This window comes from Gavialis gangeticus, unplaced genomic scaffold (assembly GCF_001723915.1).
Source record: "Gavialis gangeticus isolate Ggan-Ray unplaced genomic scaffold, GavGan_comp1, whole genome shotgun sequence".
NCBI classification, from domain to species: Eukaryota; Metazoa; Chordata; order Crocodylia; family Gavialidae; genus Gavialis; species Gavialis gangeticus.
The window spans coordinates 293,774-308,642 of record NW_017728963.1 but is presented as its reverse complement, the minus strand read 5'-3'; positions in this window follow the sequence as shown (position 1 = coordinate 308,642).

Here is a 14,869-nt window from a genome sequence, read left to right as displayed (position 1 = left end):
CCTATTAGGAGCCTCCCGCAGCAGTGATTAGTTCCCTTATCAGGACTCCCGATTTAATTCTGGATCTTTTTTTTTTTGGTCTTTTGAGAGGAAGGGGCTGAATAAAAAAATTCAATGCCTAAGTTGGTTGTAATTAAGGGAAGCCTGAGAAGCCTTTCCAGCTGACTTGGCTAATTGCGCTGTCATGGTGTTCAGCAGTTGGGAGCTGTTGTGTTTTCATGTGGCATAAAGTTGGCTGGAGCAGCTCGCTTGCTAGCTTGTGCCTGTTGCTCCCAGGCACCGGAGGACTTGAGATCCTGGTACAAATAGGCCCCTAAATCTTAAGGGGTTTGTTAGCCTGGAAGAGCATCTCTTGGGAAGCAAATCTGTATCCGCCTCACGGCTTTGGAACACAAATGGTGTCAGCGACACCCCCACTCCGCTTTGCCAGGTCTGTAGGATTCCCGGTTGGCAGACATGATTTATGGACGGGTTTGTGGAGAGGAGGAACTTGCATACTTTTTCTGTAAAGTGAATGTAGAAGACACAGTTCCTTCGAGACCAAGGGGTAAGTCACATGAAGTTGGTTTGCATCTGGCACTGAAATGGGATCCGGGCTGCTGAAATGGCTAAGGAGTCGAGTCCTACTTCATGCCACTGTTTTGCTCAGCAGTGTGGAGAGTCCCACGCACAGCTGTATAATACAGCTACATTAGTAAAACACAGTTACTGATCATAGGGACTTAGAGGCTTTGACATTTTCTGCAAGATCATAATGGACTGTATTTGTCTCCAGGACATGGTTATATAAATGTGTCTATCTGTAATTGGCTGATGGTTGGGTGAGGGATAAAGGTTATTTTATTAGTTTGTCACTATTTGTATTAATATATGTAACAGATGACACTTAATTGGGTGGAATGGCAAATACCAGCCAGGACTAAGATATAATGAAAGAGGACAGAGTAAGATTAAAAATACAAGCAGAGAGGAGTTGATGGTGCTGATTTAAATAAATACATGCTGGAGTCCCTAGGAAGTTCCAGGGGAGTGAAGAAAACTAGTGCTGTGTCAGTGTTACAAAAGGGCAGATGGGATGATGGGGAAGCAATGGGCCTGTTGGGAAACTAATGACACGGCTGATGTGGGACTCCTTCAGGAACGAATTAAAGGGTGGTGGTAATAGAGCTAAGCCAGATAACTTGGCTCCTTCTCAATAGCCACCTTCAGCTAGCTTGATTTAGTTTGGTGGGACTGCAAGTTTGGTTGATAAAGGTAATTGTGTTGATGGGATTATGTCTGGATTTCCTGGGAAGTGTTAGTTTTGAAACCACACCAGGTCCTGGAATGAGCGTTTGCACAGTGAATCATGGTCTTTTTATTCAGCTTGAGGTGAAGAATCAGCTTGCTTCTCAGTTTAGCCCAGTGCTCCAGGAGTGTCTACCTTGAGACAAAGGATGCAGAGCTTGCAAAGTGGGAAGTGCATCTTGGAGAGCTGTGCATCTGAGAAGGTTTGGGGTGATGGCAAGCAATCTCACTAGCCAGGGCCTCACCAGTGCTGTGCTGTAGCCAGAGAGACTCGCGTGGTCTTGCCAAAATGGCCAAGGGAACACTGAGCAGGAGCAGGGACCTGGCATTGAATACCATTGCAGAGGGTCCCAAGAAAAAGGCCACGAGAGTGGAGATGGGGACTGAAAAAATCTGCCCTATGGTGAGACTGGAGCAGAATCTTTCTGTTGGCAGAGGGAGTTCTGTGACTCATCCACTGCCTGGAAGTACCCACGGAGCAAGAGGGTCTGTGATACCAGGGAGCCAGTTTGACCAAAGCATTAAGATTTCCCATGTAGGAAGCTGAGGCTTCGTGAATTTAAGCTGAAAGCAAAGGTGTACATCTTTAGCGGGGACAGGAGCTTAGCATTGGCATGGCTTTTTGAGGGTCTTGGCATGGATCTGTTACTCAGGGCTTTAAATCAAGCTTGCTTGCTTTTCTAGAGATTCTGCTGTGCAGGGAACTGTACAGCATTTGACACAGGACTTCAGGGATAAGGTTTGGTGTCCTGGGAAAGACTCGGTGATCTTAACAGTTCCCTCTGACCTCAGATTCCCTTGCTGCCTACAGGCCTCAGCCACTGTGCCATGCACTGCGCAGACAAACAAGACAGTCCTCCTCCCAACAAGCTTAGTGTAAGGCAAGACTCAACAGGTGAGCTGAATGAAAGAGAAGGAGGAGGGAGATGGGGAATGAAAGCAGGAGCACGTCGAGCCTCTTTGTAATGGTGGTGATCAAGTGGTTCAGCAGTTTTCACTCCCCAGCTTGGGTGTCTGTTTTGTGGGCACCAAAGCAGAACCCCACCCTCCAAGTCTTGACTTCTCAGAGTGGATTGTCCAAGGGGAAGTGGCAGCTTGAGAGAGAAACTCACTCCTGCATGGTAGATACTGACTGTTCGCCGTGGGAAAGAAGTGGGGAGATGATGAGGGGAAGGTAGGGCATGGTGGGAGAGCCAGCAGAGGGGGGCTTGAAGGGGTTGGGTGTAGCCAACAGGCCAGTAAAGTAGAAGCTGTCTTTTGAGGGGAACTTGGAAGGAGCTGGCAGAGTCTGAAGTATGGGCAGTGCAATTTGATCCTTGCAAAAGCAGCTTCTTGTCTCCAATATAGGAAACTGCAGCTTTTCCTGTGTTCAGTTCTGCTGCTTGGGATTGCTTTGGCTTTTGGGGCATCTTATCCTCAAAGATGTTGACAAACCAGAGAAGAGCAGCCAAAAAAATGAGTGCCAGTCCATCTGTCTACTGTGAGGATAATGGCAGTGCCTATGCACTGGAGAGGTTAAAAGTGCTACGTGTGGATGGCGGAGAGGTTACAAGCGCTACATATGGATGGCTCTGCAGTGACGCTGCAGCTAGCAGACAAAGGTGACTTATGATAAGGAGCTATTAAATGGGGTCGTGCATGGGAAAGGGAACCGTGAGGAGTGGGTGAAATGAAGTAAAGGCTGATTTGGACTGATTGCTAGAGAAGGCCTCCTGCATCTGGGGTCACCTCTTCCAGGGACAGGGTTGAAGACCCTAACGTCTTGGACATTTAAAGGTAGAACTAGAAAACTAGGAAAGTTCTGCAGGCCTCAGGAGTTGCATTGAAAAGACTTAGTTACCTCTCCTCCATACTGACTTTTGGTGACCCTTAGGATTTGAGAACAGTAACTGAAACACAGTCAAAATGATGGCTATGTGTGGTGAATTCGGGGCTGTTTGCCTCATCTCTGCTATAAGCAATTGTCCACAGTCTTTCAGGAGAAGCTGGACAGGCAGTATGTGGAATATGCCTGCACCAAAATCAAAATAAATAGCTATGATAGTTAGGAGTGTGGAAGATACCAGTCTGCAGTAACCTGACTATACCACCAGTAACGCTTTTTTGGACATAGGTATACCACCACAAAAAACTGGGAGAGATCCTTTTGTTCAGGGAACTAGAATAACTCTTTAATGTTCTGTGTGTTTTGAGTTTTAACTATTAGTGCTTTAAAAAGGAAGTGAAACCAGTCTTTGGAAGGAGAAGCCTTTCTGGGAAGACTGGCCACATAAAGACTGAACCTGAAAGTGAAATTGGCTATGAACAGAAGGGAAATGGAGTTGATTCACCAGTATTTCAGTACCCTAGTTCCTCTGGAAGTGATCTTGGGTCTGATGAGGGTACAGGAACAGAAAAAAAAATCCAGCCTGATACTTTGATCCCAGGCGAGGCAGCTGGAGGCTCTGGGAAATGGTGAAGAGACAGTGAGCAATTAAGGGCCTGTGTTCTGTGCCATTTAATTCCAGACAAGGTCTTTGGGTAGATGTGTCATATCTTTTATTAGACCAACTAAATAGTTAGAAAAAAATGTTCTTTGCAAGCATTCGGGCACAAATATACCTGAAGAAGGATAGGGAGGGTCTGGAAAATTCCAGGGAGCTTAGAGTTAAAGTTCCCTTAGCTCTGAAAAATCAGTGTTTGTAGTGTGCTTAGCCATCAGGACCACCCCTCTCACCAGCTCCTTACTGCTAATCTCTTCCCTCCTGTGTTCCAGTGGCATCCACACCTTTCCCGTTCATCTGGGAGTAGGATGTGGCTCTTAGGTCAGCATGAACAGGCTTGGAGGGAGGCTGGTATCTCCGAGGGTTGTCTGGAAAACGCTCCAATCCATGTACTGCACTGGGGCCCTGGTTTGCCTGGTTACTTCCAGCATTATTTTTTAGTGGCATTCAAGCCCAACATCCTTCTGAATGAAAGGCCGTGTCACATGGTGACAACTGTGTATTGTGCTTTCCATGCAGATTTGTTTTCTCAGGTGAGGATGCTGGAGAAGGTATTGTGCTCCAATAGACATTTGAAGAGGGAGCCAGTGGCTTGTAGCTTTGCTGTCTGGGTGTTCCCTCTAGGCAGTGATTTCTTTCTTTTTTTTCCCCCCAGTGTGTGTTGCTTAGAATGGAGGAGCCCTGTGCACTGATCTTGCCAAGCCATTTGAGCTGCTTTCTTGGAGCTCCACGATCTTATGTTTGTGTTTAATTAGTAGTAGGCAAAGCTGTTCCTAGAAATCAGGTTTTCTGATTGTGCTGCATTTGCAGTGGCACAGCATTGTAGTTCCTGGCACAGCTGCACCCTGCTGGCCACGTGTGTACTAGGCACAATCACCTGGGCAGCTCACAGCCATAGCATTGGTGAACACTTACCTTACCAGTTTCATTGACGCTCCTGTGGATGATACCACTTTAGTGTTGCACAGGGTCTCATGAGTCAGGATGTGGGTAGATGAATTATTTACTACCAGGTAGAAGGGGAGGGGAATTACTCCTGTCAGCTGCTCTGCGGTAACTGCTTATATGTGTGCTCCCTCACTGGGTTACCAGCTTGGAGGGTAACAGCTTAACTGTTGTGAGGGCTGCTCCTTGTAATTCAATCGAAAGAGGTCTGTGACCTGTGTCCAAAGATTCCCATGGGGAATGCATGGGGGCTGTTGCAGTATGACTTTTTAAAATCTGGGAAATCCCATAAGAAGAACTTTGTTAAGAGACCACTGTGGTAGAAAAACTTAAGCATCAAAGAGGTAAGGACCTTAATTTAGTCCACTTGCACATATGCATTATGATAACTATGTTATCAGGAAAACATGGGCTTAATGCAATCTTGTATTTAGGGTAGGTGATTTAAGAATGCACATATTGGGCTGCTAAATCAGCTAGGTGCTCTTGAAATCCTTGTCCTTGGTTGCCTAGATATGGTGTTGGCAGGCTACTTCTAGGTGACTCGTTCTTGCAAAATTTGGCCCGAAGTCAAGTACCATGTCACGCATTTGTTGTCTCTCCTTAAGGCTTCTGCCTCATTCACTGCACGGCCTGGTCTGCTTGTGGGATCACTCAGGGCTGTGCGCAGAGGAGGTTGGTGCCTGTCAAAGCCCAGTGTCCCTTGCTGCAGAAGGTGAATGGTTTGTAGTGAATGTGGCTGGGAGCTGTAGAAAGAGAAGAGGCAGGTTCAGGTTTAAAAGCAGATGAATACTGCCCTGGAGAACTGGATTGGATCCTTCTCTCTGCCACAGAGTTCCTGCTGATGGGCCTTCATGGAATATGTTCGGCTTCTAGTTGCCCCATTCAACCTGCAGGGATTTTGAGGGCTCTCCGCTCTTAGAACATATGAGGTACTCAAGAAATGGAGTGGTTGGCATCTTGAATCGGGCACCCAAAGAGATTCCTTTCTTCAGCAGCTTCTGCCGTCAGTCTCTTTGGGTCCCTGTTTTCTGTGAAACGGGCATTCGCCCTCCTGCTTTTACAGGGTTGTCCTGCTCAGGGCTGTCTGCAAAGCCCGGTTACGTTACAGTGATGTGAACACTTGGAAAACTGGCCAGGGCTGTGCGTGGGGCAGGCTGTGATTGGCATGCGGTCAGTAAGGTTGCATGGGCCACATGCTGAGTGATGAGGATAAAGGGAACCCAGGGACAGCTGATATGGTATAAATATGGGATTGGCGATGATGGCAGAGCTGTCGCGTGGTACGTGCATGTGGTGGGCTGGATTAGGGCTTGTCTGGATGGGCTTATTTCTGGCATTTGTGAGTACTGTAGTTTGACTTTGTCGTTGGGATGTTTGGAAGCAAGAAACCAAAACTGCCAACAGCACACACGTGCGTGTGTGAGAGAGACAGGATCCCTGGAGCCCCAGGGCAGACGGCAGCCTGTAAGGGAGTTCTGGGCACCCTTTTCCACACCAATGTGCTTCAAGGGCTAGTAGGGGCCTCAGGAAGATAAATCCAGCCCCCCCTGGCTCAAGCCAGGTTAGCCCCTGTCTAAAACATCTCAGTCAAGTGTCTTTCCAACCTGCTGTTAAGAAGGTCCAAGGATGAAGGTTTAACCATTGCTTTCAGTCCTGTCCCTTGCAGCTTCAGAGACTAGTCTGTCTCGTGCTCCCGTGCAATGTTGCTTTTTCTTTCAGGGATTTGAGGATTGCTATCAAGTCCTTCCGCTTCAGTCTTTCCTTCTCCAAATAAATGAATGCAAGTTCTTTCAGCCCCATCTCATAGCTTCCCATCATGTTTGTCATTCTGCTGGATGCTTTCTCATCTGTCCACATCTTTCTTTCTTTCTTTCTTTCTCCTGAAGCTGGAGGATGCTAAAATGTGGTGGTGTGAAAACATAGCTTGGGAATTCTAGAAACCTGTTATGGGAGGGCTCAGGGCATTGCTGTGTTGGACTGATAACACCAGCAAAGGCCAAGTTTTATTCCAAGGGTAGGTCCCTTCACCAGTGCCCAAGGCTTGCCATTGGTTGGCCTTTCCAAGGGACTGCTCCCTGCCTGGCTCTCCTGGTCTGTGCATTTGCTTGTAGCAGCTTTTGTAATGAGCATAGCTCCTTAGAAGTTTGAGCAGGGTGTTAACAAGGCCTGGACTCTGTCTGTTTGCCTCTGGAGATGCCTTCCCCCTCGGCTGAAAGCCTGGGTTACGTTCTGGACAGCTTGGCTGTTTTGTTCCAATATTTATGGCAACTGCGTTTGGAGCCATAAAGTGGGAGATCCATTCAACCTTAGTGAAATCTCTCACAGCTGCTCTTTTGCCCAGGGATTGCTGGATGGTCTGAAACAAGGGTGCTCGGGCATGGCTTTGATTCCCACCCCACTTCCCCAGTCCCTGGAGACTGTATGATTTCCGTGCTTGAAGACGAATGATGGACTGGAGGCGAGGGGGAGGTGTGGAAGCAATAGAGAGGTCTTCTCCATCCACCTGGGTATTTCACAGCCACTTTCCTAATGAACCCTCTGATTCTTCTGCATAATAAGCCCTTACTAGCAGTCTCTGTGTCCCAGGGAGTCAGTCTGGGTTGGCCCTGTCCCTGACTTCCCCACCGGTACCCACATGCACTGATCCTATTGCGGGGGTACTTGCTGGAACCCTTGCAGTTGGGTCCAGAACAAAGGGATCATAGTCCTTGCCCCCAAAGGAAAGTGATCCCATACTGTGGCATCTGGGCCCGATTCATACCCGGGGCTGCTCCCTCTGGTACTGGCTCTTCAACACTGCATCTCTTCACAATATCAGGTACCCCGCACTATCAGCCTTGCTGTTGTTTGCAGACTAGCCGGGTGTCTTTGCATCTCACCCCATTTGAGAGGTGCTTTTCACAGTCAGGAAGGTTGATTGCAGTGTTTTTCCCCATGAGAGGAGGGGAAGATGCTGTCCTGAGCTATGGGAACCTGTGGCAAGAGAAAGACACGTAGCAAACAATCCTTTGCACCGTGCTGCCTCCCATCCTACCACTAAGCTTTGGCTTTGTGACAATGGTCAGTCCCATTTTTTCCTGCTGCGAAGGGTAGCGGGTGAGGGAGAAGGTAATAGACCACATGGGATTTTTCCTCTGTGGTTCTGCAGTGCCATGAAGTGATTTCCTGCCCCAAACATCTTTACTGCCTGCCTTTGCCCAGCTGTGGGCCAACACCATAAGTGGCACTAGACAATATTATTTGTGGGGGCTGGGCAGTGTGAAGTGTGTCCGCCTGACCCTGCTTCTCCCTCCCACAGGGCCGTTCTGGGGCCGTGTGTGCTGGTGCTGTGTGTGTGGTGGAGGACCATGCGGCGGGGCCGCTAGGCACAGCACTCTAGTGGCAGTGACACTGGAGCTGCTGTCACTGGCCCAGTTTCGGGGGGGGGGGGACAGGCTACACCCTGTTAGTCCCGGCCTTCTGCTGCCTATAGCCAACATGAAGCCCAGGCTGAAACCTTGTTTGGGGAACACCGTTTCTGGGGTCTGAAGCAGCACGGGGATTTTTACTTGCATTGGCTCTCCTGGCTGCAGGCTGGAGTCTGCCAAGGCAGAGAGCTGGCTTTTTATCCTGTGGGTGCTTTCTGAGAGGGTGCAGTGTCGGGCTGAAGCTGTGCTAATGGGCCACTTGTCATTGTCTTGAGGCCGGTGTACTTTCTTAGGCAGCCAGCACCTCTCCCCACCCTGCATATGCCCCTTGAAGAGATACAGATGGTGGCTGAATATAGTGTTTGTTTAGTTTGCAGCGTAAGCTGCTCTCATTATGTTGCCAAGGGGCTCTAAGCAGGCTGTGGAATTTAGCAAGGACCAATTACAAGGTCCCTATTTAGTTGTTATTAGCTGGGAATGCTTGCCACTGCCAATCAAGACGTTTCAGTCAAGGCTTCTGCGTCTATTTTGGCCCAGGATACATAGAGGAGCCCTGCTCGAAGGAACAACTGTCAAAGCCCTTAAGTGCTCAAAGAGGATGAGGCATTTTTCCACCGTAGTACAGCAGAGGTTTGTCTCTCTAAGAACCGGCTGTGAGGTGGTGACTGATAGTCTGCTGAGTGCCCGGGAGGTTACAAGGAGACAAGTCCAGAGTCCCAGCGTCTCCAAAGACCCTCTCCTGTAGTTGGAAGCACAGGGATGGGCTGTTAGCACGTGGGCCTGATGACAGCAAGAACTGCTGGGCATCGATCAGAGGGGCCTGCCTTTCTGAAGGCCCTTGGATGGCTTGAGGAGTCTTTCTGGAGAGGTGTTGCTTGGCCTGGGAGGGTCTTGCCCAGCTCTTCTGTGGAGTGTGAGGGACTCGGATGGCACCCATGAGGTTCCCAGACTGTAGATCTGAATGGGGAAACACATTGTGCCAGAGTCTTTTGGATGTTTGTTTTTCCCAATGTGTTGCTCTGTGCTTATTTGTTTCCCCGAAGATATTTTGGCTAGGGTGCACCCAGCTATTGGGAGTAGCCCCAGGCCGCATTGTACAATGCCACGATATCGCCTCTTCTGGAGGCAGACCAAGGTGTCAGAAAGCAGGGAATGATTTCCATCTTTTAGGGGTGGTGGTCCGGAGAGGTAAAGATGGTGGGTGCTCTTTTCCTCATGCACAGGGGAGCTCTTCGAATCCTGCCTCCACACTCAGGAGCACTGTTGATTTTCAGCCCCAGGCCAGTGTGGATGCCAAAGTTTTTTTGGCGTCTGGCAGACCTGTATACAGCTTGGGTCCTCCGCCAGGGAACTTCTCATCCTGTGCAGACATGATCTCTGGTTGGTTCCTGCCTGTTGTTAGTGTATCTGCCGTGGCTGGCTCAGCCTCTGCTTGAAGCCTGGGGTGGCTTGGTGTGGCACAGATGGGGGTTTCCTTGCTGCCTCTACTCCATGCCCCAAGTGAATAAGGGGCAGAAGGGGCTTCCTGCTCAGCCCCAGGCAGCCAGCAGATCCTAGAGGTGGACTGTGGGCTGTTCACACAGAGCGACAGGAAGCCAGCTGGTCTGCTGGCTGGTGGCTGGAGGAAGGGGAGCCTTTGATTCCCCTGCCCGCATGGCCTTGAGTCAAAACTGCTCCCTGGGGAAAGCTGTTTGCTTCCTGTCCCTGCCCATCCCCTTTCCTACCCCGTGCCCGTGTCTCTGCACAGTGGTAGATGCAGAGGCTGGACTTCATCCTGGAGCACAAGGAGTGTGAGTGTACTGAAGAGACAGTTTGTGGGGCTGGGGCTGGGCTGGGCAGGGCAGGTGGGCCTCTCCTCTGCACTCAGAGTTGTGTGGGGAGGGAGATTTCCAGGCTCCTCCTGGTACAGATCCCCTGTGCTCTGGGTCACTTTCTCTTCCCCCAATGTGGCTTACAGAGGTGCAAGGAAATGAAACTCGTGGTAGAGGTGATCTCCTTTATTAGACCAACTAGGTTTTTACAAAAAAAAATTTTTTTTTGCAAAAATCTAGTTGGTCTAATAAAAGAGATCACCTCTACCACGAGTTCTGATTCCTTTTCCCTGTAGACCAATACTGCTACAACCTGGATACCTTACAGAAGAGCAGGTACTTTGCAGGGCTTCAGATGGGAGGCCTGCTGAGGAATGATGCAGGTTGCTGGGTGAGCTGGGCTCATTTGAACGTTTGCTAAATGCAAGGCCGTACGTGTAGGAGCAAGGACACTAGGTTGGGTGTGTGGAACCCAGCGATTGAGGGCTATGTTTGAAAAGCCTGCTTGCAGGAGAAGGCAGCGGCAACCAGGTAACCCTGGGGAGGTTACCTTTTATAGTGGTCATAAAGTTGAGGGTTAGATCCTACACCCTCATGGAACAACATGAAGGGCCATTAGTGAAGTCAGTTTGAATGAAGATGGATTGAGAGCCCAAGGCAGGAATTGGTCATCTCCAGAGTGTCCGTCTGCTCTTTAGTTCACCCACACCTACTCAGTTTATCTTTCTTTTTCCTTTGTTTTTGTTGGGCCTGCCTCTGTCTTGGAAGGCCAGGTTCTTTGCTGTGTTCTTCCCTACTTGACAGCCTGAGTTGGAAGCTGTTCCTCGGAAATGGTGTCAGTCCTGCTGTTTTTTCCCCAGGGAGCTGGGTTGTTCTAACATGGAAGTCCTCCTTGAGAGAGCCAATCTGCAGTAGGGTTGTTTGGAGGAGAAGAGGGGGTGTGTGCCTGGTGTGCCCGAGAGCCCAGGTGCGTGTCTTGCGTTACTCAACTGCCTTCAGGTAATGTCCTCTCCAAATCCTTCCCCATTGTTCAGGTGTTTTCCTTATACTTGAACAGCTCAAATAGATTAGTCCGCTTGTTCTCTTCGAGGTTGCCATAGCAAAACCATCTCCCTGAAGTAGGGCAGGATTGCTCTCAGGGCTGAATAATGCGGACGTCACCTGCTGGTTTGGTTGTTTTTTCTTTTTTTAAATTCAGAGTCAAGAACAAACTAGATCCTTGTTTCGTGGAGGGACAAGTTAGGACTGGAGCGAGCGGCTGTTGAGGGAGCAAAGCCAGGCTCGTGTTCCTAGGGCTGGGGATCTGCGTTTCTCTGCTTCTCTGTTTACATGAGCCTGTGACTGCTTTTCGGATGTTCTTTGCCACTCTTTGTGGTGTGTACAGACCTGCTGCAGGGCACACGTGCTTTGGAAGCTGAGTCCCAGGTGAAAGCTAAGGTCCATTAAGGCGAGTAGAGTAATGCTGCCTCTGGGACTTAAGACACCTCCCTCTCCAGACTCGCACACCCTGCAAGCTCCTGAACAAAGGCACAGTCTCTGAGTAGCTTGTGAAAACAAGGCTGGACCAGGGTATTAGAATGCAGTGCCCAGAAGACTCAAACATACCTCTGTTTCTTTCACCGTGTCACCAAACCGTCTGGATTTCTTTTGCATGAGAAATTCCCCAGTATTTTGGATGATAAATGGAAACAAAAGGGCATTTAAAAAAAAAACGCACTCCTGAAAGAGCCAAGCTTAAAGTGGACAATATAGGTCTAACTCCTAAAGACTGCATTATGCGTTAGACCTATATGACAGTGGTAGCAAAACAGTTTAGGGGTACACATAGCTCTCTGGGTATAAAAGTGCTTGTTTTTGTGTTGCTAGTGTTCATTTAGGGGTTTTGCGAGTTCATATTGGTATAACTGGGTCTACTTCTAGACTTTTTGCTGGTATAAGTATTTGGATATAAAGACACCACCCATGCATACCCACTTGAGTAAATACAGGTCTTCCAATAAAGCTTTAAAAACAGTTGCATTCAGTCGAATGAGCTGTAAATTCTTCTGCTCATGGTTAAGTGAAGAGAGTGGGCATTAACAGCTGTAGTGAAGTTCATCCTATCCTCTCTAGGGCCACTGACACGCACAATGGATTCCCTGACATGCACAATGTATAACTGAGCTAAGATTAATGGGTTTTTGTATTAGTCATTTAAAGTACAACTTAACGTTGCAGGGTGATGATGATGCTATCCCCAAATGAACCATATAACACCTGGAATTTCAGGGTTAAGACCAACTTGGAAAAAAGCTAACCTCACTAGGGTCTGGAAATGCAGACAAGGCATTGCATAACTGGCTTATCTCTGCTGTGTAATTATGCCCCATAACACCCATGCAGCTACAATTAATGCCTAATAATGTTTGCAGTCCCAAAATAAACAAGACACATTTCTAAAAACATTAAATGATTTCAGCACGGGTTTTTTTTTCCTGAGTAAAACTTTTTTGAGGTGAGCCTGGGATATTAGCATAAGCAACTACACAGAGGCAGATCTGAGTTATTTTTGCAAAGGAAAATGCGCCCTGTTGAATGTGTTGTTCAGGGTTGCCAAGAAAAAGGATTAAAATACAGGAGTTGATGAGAAGAGAACTTCTGGCAAAGCTCTCATTGCCAGACATGGGGCAAGAGCACCTTCTGCTCCTGTTGAAACCATCCTTCCAGATGTGCATGGCTCCCAGGGTTTGGCTGCAAGCCAGCACGTAGAAACCAGAGCGGGTGGGGTAATACAGTTAGCATAAGCATGAGAGAATGGAAGTCTTACTAGATCTCACTCCAGCTCTAGACTTTGTTCTGCAGTGCACTGCATCGGAGAAGTCATGAGCAGCTGTGCAGTTCGACAATCAGTGATGTCTTTGAAAAGCACCCCGGCTTCTATTTTCAGAGGGCTTGGGGGCTTCTATGCCCAAATACTGTCGTATTTCAGAGAGCCTCATGCCAAAGTGGCTGTTGGCAGATTTTGTTCCATCATGGGGCAGCATTTGTGCTGTTGGGCGAGGCTACAAGGAGTTTGTCCTTATCATTACCACTTTATGACCCAAGGAGTTTGTGTGCCACTGACTTTCCATTTTGTATGGGATTCATAACCGAGGCCTGGGTGGCGGGGCCAGAATTTGGAGCTCCCTTGACTACCATGCTTTTCCTGACAAAGTAGCTTCTTCCTCCCCACTCTGATGCAGCCCTCTCTGCAGTTGCCCTGGGCATGAAGTACTGCGTTAGCAGTCGGTAGCATATTCTACCATGCTAGGAAGATGTGGGATGTTTCACTGGGATAGAATAAGACCCATCAGGTGAGGTAGATCAGGAAGAGCGTCTTACACCTGGGTAGCAATTTGTCATGCTGGTGGGTGCTTGTGAATCCTAGACTGGTCTGAGATTTACCTTGGACACTGCATCTTCTCTTCTGTGTCTTGTGCTAGGAGTCATGCTTTGGTCATCCCTGGGCTCAGACCTGGCAGAGACAGAATACCGTAGGATGCAACTGTTTGTCTGGGATTTGGCTTGCTCTGAAGAGCCATGGAGCTGGGTCCATGCTGTGCTGGGCATGGGGACCCTGGCAGGCTGGGGTATAGAAGTCAGAGGTGTGCTGTGAGGTTCCCAGTTCCTGTCAACAGCCCAGCAGCGCCAAGCGTTTATGGGAAGCTTTACCTTCATGTGGTGTTTCCTGCTTTGCCAGCACCTCAATTCTGGGAAGGAGGCTTGGGAAGGGCACAAAAAGTGAAGCCTGAAGCTTCCTCCTTAATGAAGCTGCTTGTGTGTGTGCTTCTGTGAAGTGTTAGCAGAGCATTTGGCACTGGGGCCAGTAGGCCCCATTCCCTCCCCGGGTCCTGTTTTCTCTCTCCGCTGTTCTGACACCTCCAGAAAATGCTGCCAAGGTTGAGTTCTCAGCCCTCTGCTATTATCTGTTTACCGTTTCCCACCCCCAACCCCCTGCCATTTGCTCTCAGCACCCTTGCTGATACCTAGCTACAGCCTGCCTTCACCTTCCTCCTTGCAGCTGCCTTTGCCATTCCATGAGGGGACCTGAATAAGCAGCTGGCAGAGACGCCCCCAGCCCCATGTGTCTGGGTGGGGCTCGTTCTGCAGCCTGGAGCAACTTCCAGCAGCCCAAGGCACTGGATTCCCTCTCTTGGTCCCTGAAAACCACCTAGAAATGGTTGAGTCCTGGTTCCTTGATTTGGAGTCCCTTTCAGTTAGCTTGTGAGCTTTAGACAGCATCAGATGCAGCACGGGAAATGGCTTTACAGGAAGTGTTTGGGATTACACGCAGCACAGCCTCCATAGCTCGTTTTTTTTTTTTAAATGAGTTTCACTGAAGTCTGCAGGAGCCACAAGCCCTGTATTGGGATTCCCTCAGTGTTCGATTATTTGATGTGCAAGCATTTGAAGGCATCCAGAAGATTCATAGGTTGTAAGGCTGGAAGGGACCTCAGAAAATCATCAGGTCCAGCCCCCTGCACCGGGCAGGAAAGATAACTGGGGGTAAGGTGACCCCAGCAAGGTGACTGTCCAGTCTCCTCTTGAAGATTTCCAGGGTAGGTGATTTGCACCACCTCCGGAGGGAGCTTATTCCACAGTTTGGACACCCTGGCTGTAAAGAAGGTTTTCCTAGTGTTGAGCCTGAATTGATCTTCCAGGTGTTTGTGGCCATTACTCCTGGTTTTCCCCTAGGGTGCCCTGGTGAACCCGAGCCCTTGATGTACCCCCCTAGTGTAGCAGTAAGCTGCTACCAGGTCCCCTTTTGACCTTCTTTTCTTCAGGCTGAAGAGGCCCAGATCCCTCAGCCTTTCCTCATATGGCTTGCCATGTAAGACTCTGCCCATATGGGTGGCTCTTCTTTGGACTCTCTCAAGCTTGTCCACTTCCTTGTTAAAGTGCAGCGCCCAGAACT